Below are 22,459 nucleotides of genomic sequence, written 5' to 3'. Positions count from 1 at the left end.
TCTTGGGTATAGCCCTCATCCGCATGCACTCTCACGGGCTACACCACTTCTCTCTCTCATACTCATGCCGCTCTCTCAATGCGGCGTACATGCGAGAATACTCTACCCATTACTCACGAGCTCCCTATCGCACAACCTACTATATTCTTTTTTTCTCTCTTAATAAAGCTCACACTCAAAATGATCTACTCTTTTTCTGCTCTTTCTTTAATGCATAATTAATGCATATGAATGATTCATGCTCATTAATGTACTCATGAGTGAACAAATGCAATGTTACTCCAAAATTGTCATTCTGCACAGGTCACACTAAAAAGGGCATAACTTGCATTATACACATTGGATTGCTACGGTTTTGGTCTCATTTTAAAGCTTAGAGAAGGGCTACAACTTTGATGTTTTGGTTTAAACCTAGTTTAATCCATAAAACACCCAAAAACCACTCAGAAAGTCACGGCTGTGATAGGGCAGTTTCTCACTTAGGCATTTCATCAAACAACTCATGTGCATACCAAAGCTCTAATTATCTATAACTCTACTCTTCTCTCTAACCATCCAAAATGGGAGAAAAACTCCCTTATACACTCTAATTTCCTGTCAAGGCAAAACACTCCCATAGGGTTTGCTCAAAACTCCCTCTAACTTCAATCAAACTCAACTCATCATCATTCAATCACAACACTTCTCATAACTCAATTATATTCAATATCAACATAGATAAATCCTCATAACATCTCAATCTCTCAGCAAACATAATACATACATATACATACACAATCTCTACTCAAATGAATTCTTAAATCTCAATTTAGTTTGGATTTACTTACCTTGGGAAAAAGTGACTTCTCTAGCACTTTTCCTTTCCTTTGTTGTCTTGTCTTCTCTCTTCAACTTAAAACAACAATAAGAACAATAATAACAATATAAGACTTCAATATAACCATAAGCAAAACTCACATCTAAAGCAAGAATCCTTACCTTAGGATGCTTTAGATGAAATCTCTACTCAAAATTACTCAAAAGCTCTCTTAAACCCCTTAGAAATCTTAGGAAAATTGAATGGAAGATTGAGAGAAATTATAGAATGGATATGGCGGTGGAAATGGGTGAAAAATGAAGGGTTTATTTCACTTAACCCCTTTTAGCTCATAATATAACTATCATTTCCAATTTTGCCCTTACTCTTCCTTAGAAATTCCACCTATATCCTTTGATTCTTTGCAATTACACCCTTATCTCCAACACATTCTCTACTAAATTTTCTTACATTTTACTTCTCACTTTTTCTACTAATTAGGGGTAGAAAGGTCATTTTTACCCTTATGAAGAATTCTTTAGAAACTCATTAAACTTTTCAACTGGCTCATTTCCGCAGCGAAGAAACTTCCGTCGCCCCAACGAAAAGTTACAGAGTCGACACCGCCTTACTTAAAGCCAATGTCGTCGCGGCGAACACTATTCTTCGCCTCGGCGAAGACTGCAATTCTAAGAGTCCTCAAAACTCAACCAATTTCGAAGCAAACACTCAACCAACTCAACATACAAACTCAATTAAAACCAAATCAATAAATATTTAAGCAATACAGCAAATCTTGAGTACGTACCTTAAGTGGGGCGCTACAAATATGCCTTATGCTCGAGCTCTACTGGCAGGTGACATGCCTTCCCATAGACCATCCTAAATGGAGACATACCAATCGGAGTCTTAAATGTAGTGCGGTAAGCCCATAATGCATCATCCAACTTCCGTGACCAATCCTTCCTCGATGCATTGACTGTCTTTTCCAAGATTCCCTTCAATTCTCTGTTCGACAGTTCCACTTGTCCACTGGTCTATGAGTGGTAGGGTGTTGCAACTTTATGTTTTACCCCGTATTTCCCCAACAATGCATCCAATTGCCTGTTGCAAAAATGTGATCCTCTATCACTGGTTATTGCCCGTGGTACCCCAAACCTCGAGAAAACGTTCTTTCTCACAAAATTAACCACCACTTGGGCATCATTTGATGGCAATGCAACTACTTCCACCCATTTTGATACGTAGTCCACCGCTACCAGAATGTACATGTTCCCATAAGAATTTGGGAAAGGACCCATGAAGTCAAATCCCCATACGTCAAAAAGCTCAACAACTAAGATATTGTTCAGTGGCATCTCATCCCGCTTTGAAATATTCCCACTCCGTTGACACTGGTCACATTCCTGAACCATCCAAAAAGAACCCTTGAAAAGGGTCGGCCAATAGAACCTAGATTGCAGAACCTTAGCTATTGTCCTAGCTTCTCCAAAATGACCAACCATTTCCCTTTCGTGACAATGCTATAGGATACTCTCCGTTTCCTCTTCCGGAACACACCTCCGTATCATCTGATCAGCACAGTGTCTATAAAGAAATGGTTCTTCCCAAAAGTAATACTTCAAATTAGAGAAAAGCTTCCTCTTTTGTTAGAATGTCATGCCTATTAAGAGCACTCTTGACGACAAGTAATTCGCAAAATCTGCATACCATGGTGCCTCCTCCACTCTCATTAATTTCTCATCTGGGAACGTTTCTTTGATTTGGGTTTCCTCTTCATTTCCTTGAATTGGTCATTCAATCCTTGACAAATGGTCCACTACCACATTTTCCGACCCCTTCTTATCTCATATCTCCAACTCAAACTCTTGTTGCAATAGGATCCAACTTATCAGCCTTAGTTTCGCTTCTTGCTTTGCCAATAAGTGCTTGAGTGTTAAATGGTCTATGAAGACTATCACCTTGGCACCTAGCAAATATGAACGAAATTTATCAAAAGCAAAAACCATAGCCAACAATTCTTTTCCAATGGTGGTGTATTCAATTGTGCATCAGTGAGCGTTTTACTAGCATACTGAATTACATGCAACACTTTATTTTTTCTTTGTCCTAACACTACTCCTAGTGCAAAATCACTAGCATCATACATCAATTCAAATGGTAGTCCCCAATCGGGAACTACAATAATAGGTGCAGATACAAGTAATTTCTTTAGAGTTTGAAAGGTATGCATGCATTCATCATTAAAATCAAAAGCAACATCTTTAATCAATAAATTGCAAAGGGGTTTAGAGATCTTAGAAAAATCCTTGATAAACCGTCTGTAAAACCCCGCATGCCCCAAGAAACTTCGAACTGCTTTAACATTTGAGGGTCGTGGCAGCTTCTTAATCACGTCCGTCTTTGATCGATCCACTTCTATTCCGTCTTTTAAGGACCAAGCACTATCCCTTCCTGGACCATGAAGTGGCACTTTTCCTAATTGAGCACCAAGTTCGTCTCTTGACTCGCTGCACAACAAACGAAAGATTAGATAAACAATGATCAAAGGACGAACCAAAAGCAGAGAAGTCATCCATGACTTCTATAAACCTCTCCACCATATCACCAAAGATTGACATCATGCATCTCTAAAATGTGGCTGGTGCATTGCATAACCCAAAGGGCATCTTCGGTAAGCAAAGGTGTCGTAAGGCCAAGTGAAGGTCGTTTTCTCTTGATCCTTAAGAGTGATGGCAATCTGATTGTACCCTGAATAACCATCCAAGAAACAGTAGTAAGCATGCCCTACTAAACTCTCCAACATCTGATCGATGAAAGGAAGTGGAAAATGATCCTTCCTTGTCGCTGCATTTAATTTTCGGTAATCAATGCACACTCTTCAGCTCGTGACCGTCCTGGTTGGTATCAATTCATTGCTCTCATTCTTAATCACTGTGATACCTCCCTTCTTCGGAACTACTTGCACCGAGCTTACCCATGGACTATCAAAATTAGGATAAATTATGCCCGCATCTAGAAGTTTCACCACTTCCTTTCTCACCACTTCCTTCATCGAAGGATTCAATCTTCGTTGTGGTTGAACTCTAGGCTTGATATCATCCTCCATAAGTATCTTATGCATGCAGAAAGATGGAGAGATGCCTCAAATATCTGAAATAGTCCATCCAATTGCTGATCGATGTTCTCTCAAAACCCGAATCAATCGCTCTTCTTCCAAATTGCTCAACTTTGAACTGATGATTACTAAGAAGGTCTCTGAATCCCCAAGATACACATATTTGAGGTGGGAAGGTAAAGGTTTCAATTCAAACTTTGGAGGTTCTTCCTTTCTTTCCTTTCCTTCTCTTTCTCAAAATCAAATTCCTCAAATTCAAGATCTTGGTTGTCATCAATCGGCCAAAGTGCTTCCAACAATCTAGCACATTCATTCTTTGCCAATTCCTCTACCTCAACTGTTCTTGATTGTGCAATACATGCTTCTAGCTGTAGTTGTGGAGTGTTCTCTTCAATGGTCTCTATTACTAGTTTATCCACCACATCAACACTAAAGCATGAATCCATCTCGGATGGAAACTTCATAGCCTCAAACACATTGAACGTTACTGTTTCATTCTGAACCTTCAATAGTAACTTTCCTTCTTGCACATCTATGAGTGCTCTTCATGTGGCCAGACATGGTCGGCCCAAAACAAGAGGCATTTCCTTGTTCTCTTCCATGTCTAAAACAACAAAATCTGTCGGGAAAATCACTTTGTCCACTTTCACTAGCACATCCTCTACTATACCCCTCAGATGTTTTATGGATCTATCTGCCAGTTGCAACGACATGGTCGTTGGCTTCACTTCACCAATTCCCAATCTCCTAAAAACAAAAAAAGGCATTAAATTGATGCTAGCACCTAAATCACATAATACTCGATCAAAAGTAATGTCTCCTATAATGCAAGGAATAGTAAAACTCCCTGGATCTTTGAGTTTCGAGGGTAGCTTCTTCTGGAGAATGGCATTGCACTCCTTCGTGAGCATCACTGTTTCCTCATCCTCCAACTTCCTTTTGTTTGATAAAATCTCCTTGAGAAATTCCACATAGCTCAGCATCTGCTGCAATGCATCTGCAAAAGGAATGTTAATATGCAATTTTCTAAATATTTCAATGAACTTAGAAAACTACTTATCCTGATTCTTTTTCTTTAGTCTCTGAGGAAATGGCATAGGAGGAGTGTGATGTGCCAATTCTGGTGGTATCTTGGGAAATGGCAATTTCTCCTTCCTTTGTCTTTGCCTCTCTTCCCATTTGTGTTCATCTTCCCTCGAACTGGTTGGTTTCTCTTCGGTAATGATCTCTTCATCAACTTCGTCCTCGGAATCTTCCTTTTCTTTTGGTGGGGTTCCTTCTTCTCTTGATTTTTCCACCTCTTCTAAAACTGTCCCATTTCTTAGAGTTATTGCATTTGCTTGCTCACGTGGGTTAGTCACTGTGTTGCTCGGTAGTGAGCCTTGTGGTCTCTCATTCAACTTGTCAGCCAACTGACCCACTTGTACCTCCAAGTTCTGAATAAATGCCCTCTGATTTTTAAAATTTGTTCTCGTCTCATTCATAAAACTCGTGGTCTCTTGCATAAACTTTCTGAACATGTCCTCCAATTTTGTCACCCTTTGCTCTGTTTGGTTGTTTGGCAATCCCCTTTGATTCCATTGATTGTTTTGCTGATTCTGTTGGTTTTGATTGCCCCAAGATAACTTCGGGTGATTCCTCCAACCAAGATTATATGTGTTGGAGTACGGATTGTTCAGTTGCCTTTGATTTCCAGCCAAGTAGTTAACCTGCTCCGATGATGAAGATGCTGAGGCAAACGTGTTCCCTACTTGACATTCACTACTCACGTGATTACCTACACAAAATTCACAAGTTAGTTGAGACGCCTGAATGGAATTTACCTGCATACTTCCCAACTATTTCTGAAGTACTATCAGTTGAGCTGAGATGACTGTATATGCATCAACTTCATGAAGGACCATGGATTTCTTTGGTTGCACCCTCTCATTAGGTCTTTGATAATTGTTGCTTGCCAGAACTTCAAGCAACTCGTGAGCTTCTTTCAGTGTCTTATTTTGCAGTGCTCCTCTCGATGCTGTATCTACCATAGTTTGCACATTCACCGTTAATCCATTATAAAATGTTTGGACTTGCATCCAAACTGGCAACCCATGATGTGGACACCTTCTCAATAATTCTTTGTATCTCTCCCAAGCCTTATACAATGATTCCGACTCTTCCTGAATAAATGATGTGATATCATTTCTTAGCTTTGCCGACTTTGCTGGAGGAAAGAATCTGGTCAGGAACTTTTGTGCTAAATCATTCCATGTGGTGATTGTTCTTGATGGTAGTGCCAGTAACCATCCCTTAGCTTTATCCTTCAATGAAAATGGGAATAGTCTCAATCTGATGGCATCATCTGACACTCCGTTTGACTTGAAAGTATCACAAATCTCCAAAAATTTGCAATGTGTAGATTTGGATCTTCCTTCAAATCACCCCTGAACTGAAACGACTGTTGGATCATCTGGATGATTGCCAGCTTTATCTCGAAGTTGTTGGCTTGTACCGCTGGTCTAGTAATACTCGACCCTCTGCCTTCAACTGTGAGAACTAAGAATTCCCTTAGTGTTCTATTCTCTGCCATCTCTACAACTATGACTTTTGGTTCAACTTTGGCTTCTTGTTCTCTTCTCTTTCTGTTTAGTCTTCTAGTGGTTCTTTCAATTTCAGGATCAACAGGAACCACTAGCTGACGTCTTGCTCTTCACATAAACTACACAAAAAGAGACAAAAAGTGAGATCACAAGCCAACCAAAAAGAATAACAAAAAGAAAAAAAGAAAAAAAAATTAAACTAAAAACAAACTAAACAAAAATAAAGCTCCAATCTAGCTAACACAAGCAAATTTAATGTTAACACACAAATCAATCCCCGGCAACGGTGCCAAAAACTTGATGCGTTGTAACTACAACATGCATAAATAGCAAGTGCACTAGTCGCACAAAGTAATAAAGTGATGAGTGAGTATCGTTCCCACAAGGATTGATTTGTTAAGCACTAACTTTCCTAAGTGTTTCTCAAGTTGGAGCAACCACAATTGTTTGGATTAATGGGAGAATTAAAATTAAACCAAAAACAAAACCTCTAAGTATTAAAAACTAAATATTGAAAGAAAGAAATTAAATGCAAGGATAATATCAATTTAACAGACGGTTAGGGTTTTGACTTTATTCAAACTCTATGGATGGATTCAATGGATTATGCTAATTCCACACTCACATTCACGGATTGTAAATCGAATTCTCTAAATTGTCAAACATACCTTCTCAGGCTATGAATTCCTACTTTTCTCTATTACACTTCCGCACCCAACAAATTGAAGAATAATAGAATCAAGTTCATTAAGCTAATAAAACCCTAGGTTGATTTCATTGGTTCTTAAATCTATCTCTAGCATTTAATACTACAATGGTGATTACCCAAGAAGCTCAACATGATTCATTTCTCAATCTCATCATGTTCATCAAATAAATTCCATAAAAACAGAATAACCACACAATCTATGCAATAGGGGATGGAAATAATAGTAATCAATTCATTAATCCATAAAAAAAATCCGAAGTTCGTCAAAACCCTAACCCAAAAAGGGTTAGTTCATAACTAATTTAACATAAACAGCAAAGAAAACAGTAAATAAAACAGTAAGCATATTGAAATAAAGAGAAAGAAAAGATATCTCCCCTAGTTGAAGAATCTTCAAGGTTAAAATCTCCAATCTTCTTTATTCCTCAACAAAAATCCAAGTAATGTTCAAAGAAAACTCTAAAACAAGGCAAATACGTCTCCCCCCTTACAAAAAATGGCAATGTGTTCCTTTTATGCGTAGCCCTAAAAACCTAAAACCTTCCTAAAATGAAACTGTGCGTTTTGAAGAAATCTGAAATTCGCAGACTTCTCTGCGGCGAAGGAAGACTTTCTTCGCGGCGACGAGGTAAGTTGGAATCCTGTTGTTAACTTCCTTCACCACGGCGAACCTTCATGAAAAATTCTAAATTTACAGAATTGCCCTCAGCTTGTTTCTTTGCTTGAATCTTTAATCTCCAATGCTTTCCCATGGGAACAAGCTTCATAGTGCTTCCATCTGCTTCAGAACTCTTTCAAATTCCAAGATCCGCTCACTTCTGGGTCCAGAAACTCCAATTCACTCATTATTTACTCAAAATGTCCATTTTGGCCTGAAACACAAAATGTAGGGAATTAAGAATCAATTCAGGCAAAAATGAACTAAGAAGTATCTAAACCAAAAAGCCTAATAAAAACAGTATAATTCTCGGATTATCAGAGATCAAGATGGAGAGGACCATTCCTACAACTCCTCAACAGAATGGTGTCATTGAAAGAATGAATAAAACCCTAAATGAGCATGCAAGAAGCATGAGATTGCATGCTGGAGTACCATAGACATTTTGGGCTGAGGCAATTACTATTGCAGTCTACTTGCTCAAGAGAGGACCCTATGTACCACTAAATTGCAAGATCCCAGAAGAAGTTTGGAGTGGCAAAGAGGTAAATTATTCTTTCTTAAGAGTGTTTGGTTGTTTAGCAGATGTTCACATTGACTCTACTCTTATAAGTAAGCTTGATGCTAAATCTACCAAATGTTTTTTCATTGGTTATGGTGATGCCGAGTTTGGTTATCGGTTCTGGGATGACCAAAACTATAAGATTATAAGGAGCAGAGACATCATATTCAATGAAGAAGTAATGTACAAGGATAGGTTCAACATGAAGTTAGAAAATCCAAGCACTAAAGTGAAGAAGCAAGAGGTAGATCCTTTGAAAGACTTCCCGATGAATAGCATGCAAGACAATGACCAAGAAGATCAAGATAATATAGCTTAAGAAGTTTAACCACAAACGCCTGTGTTCGAACCTAGAGGATCTTCTAAGACTATAAAACCACCATAGAAGTACTCCTGTTCTTTGCACTATATTTTACTAACTGATGGTGGTGAACCAAAGTGTTACGAGGAAGCTATGCAAGTTGATGACTCAATCAAGTGGGAGCTAGCTATGAAGGATCAGATGGACTCATTATTAACAAATCAAACCTGGCAGTTAACAGAGCTACCATAAGAGAAAAAGGCATTGTAAAACAAGTGGGTTTATCAGGTGAAAGATGAATATGATGGTAGCAAACGATACAAAGCTAGACTATCATGAAAGGATTTCAGCAAAAAGAAGGCATTGACTACACTAAAATTTTCTCTCCAGTTGTCAAGTTGACTACAATAAGAACAGTACTTGGGTTAGTGGCAAAAGAAGACCTTTATCTTGAGCAGTTAGATGTAAAGACGACGTTTCTTTATGGAGAACTAGATAAAGAAATTTATATGCAGTAGCCACAGGGTTTTAAAGTACAAGGAAATGAGGGAATGGTGTGCAAACTTCAAAAAAACCTATATAGGCTAAAACAGGCGCCTAGATAGCGGGGCTTATAAACATGAAATAGACAAACTAAAAAGGAGATTGTCAAAGGGGTTTGCTATGAAGGATTTGGGAGCTACAAAACAAATCCTTGGTATGAGGATTACCAGAGACAAAGCCAAAGGTTTCTTGAAGCTATCACAAGGAAAGTATGTGAAGAAAGTACTCAATAGGTTCAATATGGATGGAGCAAATCCAGTAAGTACTTCTTTGGCTATTCACTTTAAACTATCCATAGATCAGTCACTTACAACAGAGCATGAGTGAGACTACATGGCCAAGGTACCCTATGCATCAACGATTGGTAGTCTTATGTATGCCATGGTGTGTACAAGGCCAGACATAGCACATGCAGTAGGAGTTGTGAGTAGGTACATGAGCAATCCAGGAAAGCAACATTGGGAAGGAGTGAAGTGGATTCTCATATATTTGAAAGGTACTAAAGATTCAGCATTATGCTTTAAGAAGTCAGACTTAGAGCTACAAGATTATGTGGATGTTGATATGGCTGGTGGCGTTGATAACCGCAAGAGTACCACATGTTCTATCTTTACGTTAGGTGGTATAGCAATCAGTTGGGTTTCAAAGTTACAGAAGATTGTTGCTCTTTCTACTACAGAGGCAAAGTATGTTGTTATGACAGAAGCTAGTAAGGAGCTAATATGGTTACAACGGTTCCTAGAAGAATTGGGTCAGTATTATGAGAGAAGCGCTTTGTATTGTGATAGTCAAAGTGCAATTCACCTGGCAAAGAACCCAGTCTACCATGTTAGGACAAAGCACATAGAAGTTCATTACCATTTCATACGCTCAGTTTTGGAAGAAGGAGTTATAGCTCTCGAGAAGATTGAAGGGAGTAAAAATCCAGTTGATATGTTTACGAAGGTGGTTACCATTAAGAAACTAAAGTTGTGTACAACTTCAATTGGACTTATCGCTTGAAGAAAGAGAAGTTGATGCCGCTGCTGATGGAAGTGAAGAATTGAAGACTTGTTGAATTAGTCTCCAAGTGGGAGATTGTTGAGATTGTATAGCCAAATTTGATCCAAGTTAGAGTTGGATTAGGACATGGATTTTACTAATTTGTGTTTAAGTAGAATTGTTTTCAATTAGGAATACAATTGGGAATAAGATTATAAATTGTATTAGGAATTAAAATATAATTCCTATTAGGATATGGGCTTGAGTCCTATTAGGAATAGTGTCCCATGAATTACCTATAAAAAGGGGTTAAGTGCTAGAGTTAGATATCACAAATTGAATAGAAGGCAAAACCACAATTTGAGAGTGAAAGCCACCAAATAGGGTTTGGTAAGTGAGCCAATTTGTGAGACTTGTGAGAGATTCTTGTAATTTATTTTCTTCTTCTTCGTAGCGAAATTCCGCATCAGCAAAGTGGACATAGCTTTCTTACGGAGANGCCGATTATTCTTTATTGAGAGTTTTTGGTTGTCCTACATATGCTCATGTAAATGAAGGAAAACTTAAACCAAGAGCAAAGAAGTGTGTGTTCCTTGGGTATTTATCTAGTGTGAAGGGATATAGATTATGGTATCCATATCACAATTAGTTCTTAATTAGCCAAGATGTGACATTTGACGATTCTTCCATGCTCAAAGACAAAGGGGAAGCAACAAAAAAACCTGTTCAAGTCAAGGAGAAAGGTCAAGAACATGTGGAGTTTGAAGTTGTTACTTAGCCTACACAACCTCTTAGTTCTCAGAGTGATCATCAGGTTAATGAAAAAAGCTCAAAAAAGTCAGTGGAGATTCAGGAAGATCAACAAGAGTAGTCTTATAGCCTTGCTAGAGATAGACCCAGATGAACCATTAAACCACCATAGAAGTATGGCTATTCAGATTTTGCTTATTGCCTTGCCATAGCTGAAAAGGTGGAATACAGTGAACCTGGAAGCTACAAAGAAGCCATATCTTCTAAAAATGCTATGAGCTGGATCTCAACTATGAAAGAAGAAATTCAGTCCCTACAAAAGAATCAAACATGGACACTTGCAGGAGATTGTTAGCGGCAAGTGGGTCTATAAAATGAAGATTGATAATTCAAGTGCTAGGCCAAGTTAGTGGCTAAAGGCTATAGTCAGAGACAAGGTATTGATTTTAATGATGTTTTCTCACCAATTGTTAAGCATACTTCTATTCGTGTTTTATTGTCTTTGGTTGCTATGAATGATTTTGAGCTAGAACAACTAGATGTGAACACTACATTTTTTCATGGTGATCTTGAGGAGCGGATTTATTTGCAGCAACCAGAAGGTTATGAAGTCCCTGGTAAAGAAGACCATGTGCATTTGCTGAAGAAGTCATTGTATGGCCTTAATTAGTCACCTAGACAATGGTATAAAAGATTTGATTCTTTCATGAGGAATATTGAGTTTAAGAGATCCAATTATGATAATTGTGCATATTTCAAGAGACTTCAGATGGTACTAATATGTACCTATTGTTGTATGTGGATGATATGTTAGTTATAGCATCTAACATGCCTTAAATCAAGAAGGTGAAACAACAGCTGAGTTTTGAGTTTGATATGAAAGACTTGGGAGCTGCATGGAGATCATCAGAGACAAAAATAATGGGATGTTGTATCTTTCACAAAAGGCTTTTGTGGAAAAGGTATTAAGTAGGTTTGGCATGAATAGGGCTAAGCTAGTGTCTACTCCTATTGCAGCACACTTTAAATTGTTAGCAGACAACAGACTTGTGTCCTACCACAGATAAGGACATAAGTCAAATGTCACGGATTCCATATGCAAGTGCAGTTGGGAGCATTATGTATTTGATGGTATGTAGCAAACTAGATATTACACAAGCTGTTAGTGTTGTAAGCAGATATTTGGCTAATCTAGGCAAACAACATTGGGAGGCAATCAAGTAGATCCTTAGATACTTGGCAAGCACCACAGATGCATGTTTGGAGTATGGTAAGAGTGGTGACAGGTTGACAGGCTTTGTGGACTCAGACTATGTAGGAGATCTTGATAAAAGAAGATCATTAACAGGATATGTGTTCATCATGGGAGGATGTGCTATCAGTTGGAAAGCTGCCCTCCAATCTACAGTTGCTCAGTCTACCACAGAGGCAGAATATATGGCCATTACAGAGGCAATTAAGGAGGCAATTTGGCTTAGAAATTTAGTTAGTGAAATTACTTTCAAGTCTATTTCTATCATACTTCATTGTGATAGTCAAAGTGCAATTCACTTAACTAAGGATCATATGTATCATGAGAGAGCCAAGCATGTTGATGTCATATATCACTTTGTTTGGGATGTGTTTGCTAAGGGAGAGATTTTCATCTAGAAGGTTTGTACTGCAGACAATCCAGTTGACATGCTCACCAAGCCTTTGCCCATTACTAAGTTCAAGCATAAGTTGGCGTCAAGTGTTGAAAATAACCCTTAAGGGGTTTTGTGGAAGAGGTGGAGAATCAAGTCACTCATTGTTGATGTTTTTGAATTTGTGTAAAGGTGGAGATTGTTGATGTGTGACACAAATTCCTTTTATATTGTCCTGATTTATTTAGGTGTTTAGTAAGGACATTTTTGTATTCTTAAGGACTTAGGGTTTTGGTATATAAACTCCCTAATGTCATTGGTGAGAAACCATTCTATTCTTCTTTATTTTTTTTTTCTTCCTGAAATCTATTGAGAAAGAGAGAGAGAAGATTTGTAATCAAACTTTCATTATAGTGGACTATTCTCCATCCTCTGCTCGTGGTTTTTCCCAATTTGGGTTTCCATGTAAATTCTTTGTGTTACTTGTTTTATATTTTTCACTTGTTTCATTTGACTTTCATAGATTTTGGGCATATTTCATAATAGATGTCTTGCCAAGCGCCTACGTAGGGGCATCACATGTGATTATGGGTCCACATAAGAGTGAGGTGGACAAGTAGGCGAGGGCCCCACATGTAGATAGTAAAAATATATGGTTACGAGGAAAGACTGATCTTGTGAGGTTAAGGCCACTGACAATCCGCTGAACTTGTACACAAAGAAAATAAGCGCAAAGCTTACGTAAAACACCAGTGTGGTGTCTGCCGTAGGCACTCTGATACTCAAGTCAACAAGGTTGAAAGGGGCTATTTAGTGTAGGTTAAGGAAATGAAGGGCTACTGAAGTCTGATCGGAGACTAAAGCTATGATGAAGGTGTATTGTTCTTGGGAGTAAGAACTTGGGAGCTAGTAGGTGGTATTGAATATTCAATGCCTTATGAGAGGCAGGACCTCTCTTTTTATAGTTGTCATAAAATCTTCAAATCCTAGTAGGACTTTGAGTCCATACTGGTAGAGTTCTAGTAAATAGGAAGATCTTGATTTACTTGCCTTTATAGGAGTGAGAGTCCTAATTCACATAAGATTCAGAATCTTTTGTGAATTAGGATAGAAATAGAGTAGGAAGGAGATGTATCAGGGTCTGAGTAGGACTCTGGATCCTTAATGGATATTATGGACCAACAAGGCAGAGAACGTATGTTTTATATACGGGGTTATATATAGTGTCAAATGCTTCGTATATTATTTGAACTTAGAGCATATGCATAAAAAAAATATTTTGAGAAAATTATAAGAAGAATAGGGTTTGTGCCATTCCAAGTAAAGAGAAAGTTTTATCTATGACGGGTGAATCACATTTTTTGTGGACTCACCCACTGAAAATTTTTCAAGCATATATGGTAATTTTCAAAATCATCAATTTTGATAGTGATTAGGGTAAAGGTANTACTGCAATTAAAAAAAAAAAAAAATTAGTTTCTCATTTCATTGAACATAAATATAAGATTTAATGATTCTGACTTGATTAAGAAAAGAAAATAAATATAAGAAAAACTGTTTCGTGGATGAGTTAGTGTATACTAGTCCTCTCAGATTTCCTCCTTGTAGCTTGAGATACCCTTGGCAATTCTCTGTGTGTGCATGCAGTGCTAGAAATTCTTATTTCTGAGTCAATATATAAGGTTAGCGGTGTTCATACCTTCTTTCCTTCTCTTAAAGCCCCATAAAATAGCCATTGCAGTTGCAAGGACAGAAGTTGAAATGACTGCTGCTACTGATGGAAAAATAAACTTGTTCGTTTCTTTGTATAAAACTGTAACAACAATATCCGGATTTCCTTCCACACCAGAATCAACAGAAGATGAAACAATATAAGACTTGAAATGATAAGTACGAATAGTGTGCTTTGGAGTATCTACTGCAACACATATCTGATAGATGGCAAAAGCCTAACTTGGTTAAATTTTTTAGGGCTGGGAACTCGGTTAATTTGGAGGATCTTGCAGAGAAAGATGCCACAGAGAAGTTTGATGCTGCAAGGGAAGCATTTTTAGCAGAACTTGCACTTGATTCTAAGAAGGGTGCCTGAGGAGGTAGTGATAACTCGAAGCATACACATGATAAGATGAAGGATAAAAAAAAGAAACAAAGATTTCAGGAAAACCAAGGATTTAAAGGTTTCAAGTTTGTGGTTTTCTTTTGTTTGTACGTACAAAATCCATGATGCAGGTCTAATATTTTCGTATTTTTCAGTTTGTTAGTGGTAATCAGCATGATATGGTTCATGATGAGACGTCTAAGCGGGTGTATGTCTTCCTTTTGCTCTTTCTTTGCACATATGCCCTCACTCTTTCTATTACATGCCACCATTTTTTGTAAATAGATGCTATACTAGGAGGGGGTTTATTGTTAATATATTGAATTCATGGCTTAGTGCAGTTCGTATCCAGAATCCGATGGTGATCATCCAGATTCAGAGACTGGTGTTTCTATGAATGGTGATGACTTAAAACTTCTGGAAGAGGAACTTAGACGTAAAATTGAGCTTGAAGCTGAGGAAAGAAAGCTTGAAGAAACCTTGGAGTATCAAAGACGAATGGAGCATGAGGCTAAACTGAAACACCTTGCAGAGCAAAATAAAAGATTTGCTCAAACATTTCCAGAAAAGGTGACGGAGGGAGTCTGTGATGTTTACTTGGATCATGGTGCTGATGATCTTAAATTGCATGAACCAATCAAACCTCTGACACCAGTAAGCATCCATGTCTCACTCTGTTATATGTGATAAGATAAAGTTGGGGCTACTGGCCCTTAGTTGCAAGTCCATTTCCATTGACAATATCTCAGAGATATGCTAATAGGAATTCCATGCTGCTTATTATAGAGGAAATAGATTCTTTATCTAAGGAAACCATATGAACTTGAATTTTTCAGGTGCATTTGATGTCGAATAATGGGTTCCCAAGCAATTCAGAAGGCGAAGAAGATAGAGAATGAAGACCAGGAAAAAGAGAGGAGATGGCGAAGAAGAAGAGGTGTTTAATGTTTAGAATTTTTCTTTTTTTTTTTAAAGTATGAACGCCCGTCCAAACTTAAGGGACGGCCGTCCCCAAATTTTTTTTCTTTTTTTATTTTCATATTTTGGTTAAGGACGGGCGTCCCTTATTTATGGTCGCCTGTCCAAAATGAAGGGACGGTCGTCCATAATGGATGAACGACCGTCCCTAATTTTTATAAAAAAAAATTTATTCCATTTTACTTATGGACGGGCATCCTTTAAATGGGGATGCTCGTCCCTGGTATATGGACCCCCGTCTATATAATATGGACGGGCGTCCATGTGAGTGAACGGCTGTCCAAATTTGATGGACGGCCGTTCACTAGAAAAAAATTGTTAAAAAACTCAGAGGCGTGTTACACGTAGGCCGGTACACAATTTCGGTGTAGGTTTTTTGTTGTCCCTAGCTTTATTGAAAAAAAAAAACCTCTTTTAACCAATCCCAGCCCCTTCGAGGGTAGCCTCACATTTTTTTTAATCAGAAGGTATTATGAGGAAGAAATGAAGAAACAAAGAAAAGAAGATGAAACTGGAGGATTAAAACTTACTCCAGGTCTTAACAAGGCGGAGCTCGATGAGCTAATCTCGAAACTTAGGGAGTCTGAATTTAAAGATGACCCGCTTGAAGGAATTCGTAACCCTTTAAATTCCTTTGAAGGATTCCTTAAGGAAATCTCCAAACCCGAATATAAATAAACTTATCCCACAAGGATAAGATTGGAGTTTATATCTAGGGGAGTACCTAGAATGGTGGAGATACCGTCTAGCGGAAGTTTCCTAAACATCGATTGTGTTACGAATGTAACGGATGCAATCGAAGCATGGGAAACTGTTAATTGGGTTCATATACAAAACAAGAATTTTGGACTCAGTGATACTTATAGGTTCTTAAGATCCATATTGCAGGGAGCTGCATGAAGCTTTTGGAGAAGTCTAGAAGCTGGTACTGGTCTGTTAGATACTATAAGGGACTTGAAGCATGGAGAGGCTATCTTTGCACTTTTCAAGGATATGCTTTGTCGAGAATTTACTGGGATAACTATTACCAGTAGGAATCTCGCAGAGGTAGTTGCCTTAGAAGCTTTAACAAAGCTTAGGCTTTGTGACATGTGTCTGTTTGAAAATTTCGTCTGTGAGTATAGACGATATTTTTATCAGTTGCCTGGTGGCACACAAGAAGTCATGAAGAATACTTTCTTTGCTAAGCTTCCCCCAGGATGGGATAAGGCAGCAAACGAGGCGTTTAAGCTTCTACTTGAAAAGAATCAGGTTGTTGATTCTTTGGGAGGAAGAATAGAAGCTATTAGACAACTCGTGAGGACAAGATGTTTGAACGCCAAGCTGAATAAGGAAGCTAAAAGGCTTGAGTTCAATGAATCTTGTTGTCAAAACTTTGATGGCGTGCCAGGACAATATGGCTGTGAGTCGAGGAATTCGACTAAACATCAAGGTTGGAAAACCCATATGAGACGAAAAAGATCGTTAGGTAAAAGAAACTTTAAGCCTAAACGTTTTTGTAATATAGTAAAACAACCTGTTACTAATAAACAGAATCTTCCGAATCATGGAAGGTTTATTAGGCGAACAGGGAAAGGTAAACTTAACGCTAAGGAACGCGGAACGCGTAAGTTTTGTGCTACCTGCCCATCTGGCAAAAACGCAAAAGATTGTAATTGTTACTGGATTTGTGACGACAAAAATTATTTTGCGGATAAATGCCCTCATAAGGGAAAGAAGAAGGCAACAGTAAGATTTTTGGAAGTCAACGTGGAAAGTCAAACTTCTGAATTTGAGCCAATTTGGGGATACAAAATTGATTCAGATGATGTGGTTTATGAATTAATTTCGGATTACTCTGATGATTCCGATTCTTCAGAGGATAACTCAAAAGATATGACTTTTGAGGAACAATCTTCAAATCTTCAACGCATAGGTATATTCATGCAACGGACGTGTAGTCTTAATGAATATCCTAAGAATAGCGGAATAGGTGATGAGGATGATCTTATTCCAATTAGAAATGAAGATGAACATCCTAACTCGGTAATTAGTTCATCATCTAATTACGAGGATCACTCGGGTAACCTTGACAATTGGGTAATTCTGAGGTTAACACCTAGAGAGGTTTTTGAGAAACACTCTAAGTGGCTATTTAAAGTTGAAGGCTTGGAAGATGTACATGAAAAACCTGTTCGTGTAGCCTTGTCTCAATCTCGAGAGGGTGAATTAGTACTCTCGAATGACGAGTGGCTATGGAAGGTTCGAAATCTTGCCAAACGGGCAAACGACAAGTATAATTATGTACAACTTGGTGCTGTACAGATTCGTGTGCAGAGACTATTCCGTGGAGGAATGAATGTACCTGTTCAGGTCGCTTTATTGGACAGATGGTGGCTTACGTTTGGTAAAGCTCTAGTTGGCGGTTTTCACGTTAATCTAGCTTTGGGAGATGCCTATGGGACTGTTAAACCAGGATATATGGTTAGTCTCCAGGTTCCAAACCTCAAACGGATTATGGTTCTTCGAATTCATACTTCCAGACTAGAAGACTTGATGGCTTCTAGTGATGGAATAGCAATTCAGTATAGGTTAGTTTATCGCTTGATAAATTCTGTTAATCTTATACGTATGAACTCCAGTGCAGATACTGAGGTTCATGGCCAGGGACAGGATTCTGTAATTCTAATTCGACCTATGGTAGTCAATGCTAAGGCTCTTACGTGGCCGAAACGATGGGTTTTGGAATCAGCGTGGTGGAATTAAACCCAAATCGGGGAATTCAAATCCAAGAACTTGATAATGAGGAAGAGTCGTTCCATATGTGTCAGGACCCTTCGCCTTAAGTACACCTCCCCAATACAAGTGAAATGTATCGCTTTCTATAATGAGTTTATCCTCATCTTCCGGGAGTTTTAAAGGTTTTAATTGCTTTGTCAAGGCTTTGGTCCGCTTAACACAATTAGTATCTTCAAGTGTCCAAACTCAGGGCACTTTATCACTAACCTTAAGCGTCAAGCCATTAATTACATTAGCGAAATTAGGAACATATTTGCGCATGTAATTAGCTAATCCAAGAAATTGTTGTAACATGTGCTTATCTTCCAGCACATCTGGAAATTCCAGCAATTTCTTTGAGATATGTTCTTGGAGTTGAATAATTCTATATATATATATAGGCTTATCTTCAGATTTAAAAAAAATATATATATATATTATACATATATCCAGACTCATAAAAAACTTATTATTAATATATATATTCCACATCTACATCATATTAAAAGTTTAAAACTCTTTTCACTATTTTTTACGTGCATCTGTTTTTTTATGATTTTATCTTAAAATTCTTTATTCTCTCTTTCACTTTTTCTATGTTATTCGTTCTTAAAACTTTTGAAGACTGAAATTGTTGAAGCTTTCACTCATCAAGATGTCGCAATTAGTTTCGTTTTCTGTTTTCTTAATTTTAGCTATGTGTATTGGTAATTTCATTTTAGTTTATTTTTTGGTTGAATCATGCTTATTTTTTAGATGTTTTTTATTCTTTTGATGGAAAAAAGCATGAATCTTGCGAGTTTGTTTTGTGTTTTATGTTTAAGAATGTTCCCGCTTTTCCAAATTAAACCTTAATTATATTTTACTGAACGATATTCTTCATCCACCACTTTCCTATATTTCAAACGTCACCGTTTAACTGTTCAAAATTATTAAAAAGTTTGAGTTATTATCTATGTTTATACTAAGAAAATTTCCCATTTTTTTATTAATTCATATTAAAAGTCAAGGCAGTATTGATTTAAGATAAGTTTTGGTTGACTTTAGCTTCGGCTAGGCCTGATCAAAGTCATGAAAATTTATATTATAATTTTGAAAGAAAAAATATTAAAAAAAATAAATAAATAAGAAATTTGTGTAGAACATTTTCGGTGGATTGTGATTGTTAGAAACTCTTTTACTTATATTGGATTTAAGTGGATCGTTAGATTCCTATGGTCTTTTGCTCTCTTTAATTGAAGAGATTTTTCCATGTAAAAATTTCTCTGTGTTTCCTTGTAAATTGAATGTTATATTTAACATAATTTGCTCAAGGTTTTGCTTCTCATAAATTTATTCAAGTGGTAAAGTATTGTATTGTTGCATTATTTTCTTTGAGATTATTGATATTATATTATTTCATTTGGTTAAGGTTTGATGATTTTTTAAAATATTTCATTAGTTGTTTGACAAACAATGGCAGAGCCATGGAGGCCCCTATTGATAAAAATCCTAGATCCGTTACTGGTCATTGTCATTTGTCAATGATGGTGAGAATTGAACAACCACATTTTCGATGACTGCATGTAAGCCAAGTCTCTCTTGACAAAGATTTAGCAATGGCAGCTTGACCAGACTTCCACTTGTCACTTAATTAGTTATGCTTAACCTCTTCAGGCATGAAGTTCTCCCAAGACTGAGCCATTACCGTTAGTGCTAATGCCGCAAAGACCCATTTCAACAAATTCTACGGTACGTTTGATTTATTATTTTGAATAGGATTTTAAGAATAATATTGGATAGTTGAATAGGAGAGTATTATAAGGTAAAATTTATAAATTTATAAAAAAAAAACTCCTAGGTTTGCTAATTTAATTAAACACCCCAACATGTAAAATGATAAAAACACCCCTACCACCTGCAGTGCCAGATTCCGGTCACCACCGCCAGAATTTGACCGAAAAATTACGTTACGACACAGACTAGTCGGATCTGTGTCGTAATGCGTCAATATGACCTTTTCCGACCAGATCCACCACGGATTTGGCCAGAAAAGGCCAGATCTACTGTCAGATATGGCCGTCGACGGTCGAAAAAAGCTAAAGAAGTCCATCTTTGGCTGTCAGCAACGGCTAAAGATATGGATGTCGTTTTCGGTCAACGATGGTAATTTCTTTGGCCGTCAAATCGGTGAACTACCGGCAAGTGCTGGTTGTGGTGTAGGCCATTGTATAGGTTCCGGCTACCACCGATGGTGGTTGCCGGAATCTGGCAAGTATAGGTTGATGGGGGTGTTTTTGTTAATTTTTAAACTTTTTTGGGGGGGTTATTTAATAAAATTAATAAACGTAAGGGGTCTAAAAATTAAAAAATATAGTAATATTTTTAGAATAATGTGCCAAACAATATTTGGAGAATAAGATTAGAAATATGGTTATAAATAATAAACTAAATGCACCCCTGTTTCTTATATAACTCATTGCCGTTCCATCTATCATGGCTTTGAGGCTTTCGTTTCATTATTATGAACCTACTCTTGTTTTTTTTTTTTTAAGAGGCAATACTGGAGGTTATTACATGAAAGAAGCTGCCCCAAAGGAAACACACATTAAAGGTTCAACCAATAAGAATGGACCATCTGTCATAAACATAATAGAAATACTAACACGGAATCAATTTTATTATAAACATCCCTCTCACCATACCACCTTAATAGAATAATGTCCGACAACTTGCTGTGCTCTTTTATGGAGTGAATACAAGTGTTTTCAATTTTTGAAACATGGAACTAAACAGTGGATTTATTGGTATTTGGAGATGGGGAGTCAGGGCATATGAGTGAAAAAGGAAAGAAATAGAAGGAGAGGAAAAAGAAAAGCTGAAGAATGGAAGGCCATTGGTAATTTGTTTGCAAAGTTGTAGGGGAGTTTGACTTTAATTTATAGCGAGATTGGTTCAACGTGTAAAGCTAATTAGAAAAGAGGCTGTACCTGAAATGGTTCATGTATTATGTAGTGTAGAGGTTATCACAACGTAAACAAAACAATTAAGTGTGTAGGAAACTACCACTCTGGAAAAAAGCTCTAAAAACACCATTGAAGAAGAAGATGCATGAGAGAAACAAAGAACAAAATCAGAATCAAGAGGGGATAATTTACAATTAAGTGTAGGAAACTACTACATTATGAAAAGCTATAAGAAAGACAAATTAATAGCAAGTAAAGAAAGAAAAGGCAACACTCTGAATACAACTTCATTGCTATAAAATACTGCTATATAACATAGCTCTAAGTACTAGAATAAGACACAAAATACCTCTTCAGGCATGAAACTTCTCCCAAGACTGAGCCATTACTGCTAATGCCGCAAAGCCCCATTCAACAAACCTAACAAGAACGGACCATTTGCACCTAATAACTTAGCAAGTAATATGGTGTGCAAATTCTGGTTTTTTATATATCTCGTTGTCATTCCATCTATTATGGCTTTTGTTTCATTATTATGAACCTAATCAGGTGGTTTTTTTAAGGCCTTACTGGAGGTTATTACATGAAAGCAGCTGCACCAAAGGAAACAGACATTAAAGGTTCAACCTATAGTTGTCCCTGCCATTTCAATTGATGAACTCAAAGGAATAAAACAGAATTTTTGTAGAGACTCATTAATTGGTCAGGGCTCATATGGAAGAGTGCATTTTGGTGTTATGAGAAGTAGGCAGTTTGCAGCCGTCAAGAAATTAGATTCCAATAAGCAACCTGCCGTCGCCTTTGCAATCAGATCAAATAAAGAAATTTTATTAAAAAAAAAAAAATTAATTATAAATTTGTCCGTAAATAAAACAACTCAAAAGATCAAATCATAACCTACATTCTTTTTTTTTTCCCTTTACAAATTCTTTTTACCCCAAATAAAATTTAAAATTTAGAATAATTTTTATTTGATACATATAAAAAAGTTTTAATTTTATAATAAAAGTATTAGTTCAATTATTTCAATAGAGAGCAACTTCCTTATAAAAACAT

The 22,459-nt window shown here is 37.2% G+C and overlaps 1 non-coding gene across 1 annotated transcript; it reads left to right on the top strand.

Moving 5' to 3' along the window:
- The first annotated feature begins 6,002 nt into the window (after positions 1 to 6,002).
- Positions 6,003 to 6,109, top strand: LOC116134019. Its single transcript, XR_004128637.1, has one exon. It is a non-coding gene; the product is annotated as a small nucleolar RNA R71 (small nucleolar RNA).
- The last annotated feature ends 16,350 nt before the right edge of the window (positions 6,110 to 22,459 follow it).

Source organism: Pistacia vera, unplaced genomic scaffold (assembly GCF_008641045.1).
Source record: "Pistacia vera cultivar Batoury unplaced genomic scaffold, PisVer_v2 Contig28, whole genome shotgun sequence".
Taxonomy (NCBI): Eukaryota; Viridiplantae; Streptophyta; class Magnoliopsida; order Sapindales; family Anacardiaceae; genus Pistacia; species Pistacia vera.
The sequence above is the reverse complement of the archived record's forward strand: the minus strand, read 5'-3'. Positions and strand labels throughout refer to the sequence as shown.